Source organism: Crocuta crocuta, unplaced genomic scaffold (genome assembly GCF_008692635.1).
Source record: "Crocuta crocuta isolate KB4526 unplaced genomic scaffold, BGI_CrCroc_1.0 scaffold2174, whole genome shotgun sequence".
In the NCBI taxonomy this organism is placed as follows: Eukaryota; Metazoa; Chordata; class Mammalia; order Carnivora; family Hyaenidae; genus Crocuta; species Crocuta crocuta.
Genome location: NW_027532818.1, coordinates 87,337 through 90,201, shown reverse-complemented (window position 1 = coordinate 90,201; position 2,865 = coordinate 87,337). Strand labels below are relative to the sequence as shown.

At 52.0% G+C, this 2,865-nt stretch overlaps 1 protein-coding gene across 1 annotated transcript in view; it reads left to right on the top strand.

Annotated features, from left to right (window-relative positions):
- The first annotated feature begins 1,231 nt into the window (after nt 1-1,231).
- Nucleotides 1,232-2,865, top strand: part of TCEANC (transcription elongation factor A N-terminal and central domain containing) — an 8,274-nt gene continuing 6,640 nt past the window's right edge. Inside the window, exons 1-2 of the mRNA XM_077780994.1 lie at nt 1,232-1,253; nt 2,499-2,601. The gene's annotated coding sequence lies outside the window, so the exon portion shown is untranslated. The remainder of the gene's footprint in view (nt 1,254-2,498; nt 2,602-2,865) is intronic.

The window sequence follows — 2,865 nt, the reverse complement described above, 5'->3', positions numbered from 1 at the left end:
CAGGTTCCAGGCTCTGAGCTGTCAGCACAGAGCTGGAGGCCGGGCTAGAACCCACAAACCATGAGATCGTGACCTGGGCGGAAGTCAGACACCAACTGACTGAGCCACCCAGGCACCCTCTTATCTTAGTTTTAGACGGTTAAAAAGCGCAGCCTAATCTAATATTGAAACTTCAAGCACTCATCCCATTCAAAGCTCTGGCCCTTCCTCGGCTCAAGTGTAACCTCTGCACCCTGCAAAGCCCCCCTTTTTTGCCAAGTAAGGTTGCATTCACAGGGTTCAGTGGTTAGGAGGTAGACATATCTATCTTGGGCGGGCGGGGCGCTGGGGCGGACATCATTCAACCCACAACACTGATCAGATTGTTTCTTTATACCTGAAAGTGACTGGAAGGGCTGTAGGATTTGCTCAAACCTCAAGCTCCAGCCCAGGAGCAGACAAGGGGCAGGAGAGANGATCTCTCAGGACCGCCGCCCCTTCTGTGCTGGGTGCCAGGCTGGCACCCCAGGACGGCTTGCAGCAGGCTTTGCTTGTCGCCCCGCTCCACCCCCCCGGAACCCGAACCCCGGCCACAGCGGGCCCGTGGGCTGGTCCCTTCCCCTCGCGGCACCTGTGCCAGGGGTCATGCTAACATGATCAAGGGCACTAGCGCAGTATGGGGCTGGGAAACTGCGACGCCCCTAGCGAACGTTTGGCATCAATTTTTTCCGTAGAGGAAGGGGCTCCCTGTGTATGTGGAGAGGTGTATGTGAGTTGTGGCCAGAAACAAAAGTTTTCGTTAGTCTAAAGACCTAAGAAGAATTAAGTTACTGCTGACTTACCCACCGGCTTTTGAAAACTTGTCTTTAATCTCCCCTCTCCCCGGGGTTTAGGCCAGAAATAGGCAGATGTGTGCACCTTGCCCGTATTAGTTACTATTTACACGCTTTTATATGTACCTAGTCAACAGATATATAGCACCAACCCTTGGCCGGTCCTAAATATACTCCTTTTGATACGTATTCGGAAGCTGGGAGTATAGGTGTGTACGTGGGCATTATCCATGTTAGCATATGCTCTAGAACTGTTGTTTAGTATGGTAGTCACTAGCTACATAGGATAACGAGCACTTGAAATGCTCCTAGTCCTAATTGAGATGTGGTAATGTAAAACAGCGAATTTCGGGGAACTAGTATGGAAAAGAATTAAAATATCAATAACCTGTTTTTATCAATTGCATGTGGAAATGACAGCATTTTGGATACACTAGTTAGGTAAGTGTTATTAATTTCACCTGCTTATGTTTTAAGAAGTGTTTTTAATGTTTATTTTAGAGAGAGAGCATGAGCAGGGGAGGGGCAGAGAGAGAGACACACACAGAATCCCAAGCAGACTCCAGGCTGTGAGCTGTCAGCACAGAGCCCGATGCGGGGCTCGAACCCATAAACCGTGAGGTCATGACCTGAGCCGAAGTCAGAGGCTAACCACCTGAGCCCCCCAGGCGCCCCTCATCTGTTTATTTTTTTAAGTGGTTACTAGAAGATTTTAAATTAGATCCATGGCTTGCCTTCTATTTCTGTTGGACAGCAGTGCTTTAGAAAGGGGTCAGCAGACTGGCCCGCAGCTAAATCCAGCCATCCTGTCTTTGAAAAAAAACGTTTAGTGGAGCCGAGCCATACTCGTTGTTTTAGGTATTGTCTCTGGCTGCTGTCCGTGCTACGAGGTCAACGGAGTCAAGGAGTCGATACAGAGACTGGCTGGCCTGCACAGCCGAAAAGGTTTCCTCCCTGGCCTTTTACAGAAAAAGCTTGCCGACCCCTTGCTCCAGAACAGTGCTTGCTATAGTAGATATGTGTCGTGTCAGCCTGTTAATTATGGTCCCATGTAGTTTTCAGTCAGGCTGACTGTGCGACAGGCATGGTTCTAAGGACATGATAAGGGCTATGTCATTTATTTCCCGTATTAGTTGTAGGATGTGGGATTCCCTTGATTTTGTCGATGGGGAAATCGAGGCACAGAATGGTCAGGAAACATGCCGAACACTCCCCACACCCCTCACTTCTGTGAGCTGCACCTTCCTGAGCCTCCTTATCCCCAGATGCTCGATGCCTGAAGTCTTTTCGATTAGTCCCCGGTGGGCACCCTGCTGCCACCGCTTTTTTTCCCCTTTAGATGGCTTTTTGAACTGTCATTGAGCTGAAGTTGGGCTCATGTGTGGGTGAAGCTGAGAGGCACCGGGCTTGGGGGCTCGGGGGCACCTGCAAGCTGATGGATCGAATGAAACGCACAAGCAGGGAGGAGAGGGCGCAGCCGGGAGGCGCTTTTCTCATTGAACAGAAATCATATTTGTTGAGTAACAGTAAGCGCCGGCCAGGCGTGTCCCAGGCGTGTCCCAGGCGTTCTCCGTGAAGGAAACGGACGTCATTCTCTTACAGTCCTGTGGAGAAGGCAGACAGTAAGTTTTCAGCGTGATATGCGCCATGAGAAGACGCTGCAGATATTTGCTGTTTTTCTAACAGGTCTCCACACCCGTAACACCTGTGTCGGGGTCGTCGTGGGGCCCGAGACGACATGCGCGTGTAGGGCACTCAGAGTTGCCGCAGTGCCTTCTGCCGTTAAGAGGTAAGGGAGGGAGCGCGCACGGGCAGCCGGGTGCACCGGGGCACTTCAAACATCGCAACCGGCGGTTGTCATTTGTAGAGAAGGGTCTCGGCCGAGCTGCGCACGGCAAGTGTTTTAACACCTCCGCAGGGAAGACCCAAGACCAGAGAGGTTCTGTGCATCAGCCCAGGAACAGGACAGGAGCGGCCCTCGGGCTGACGGCAGCGTAACTGAGACGGTCCCGCTGCAGGAGGGCCTTGTGCCCCTGTGCACGGAGCGGTGCGG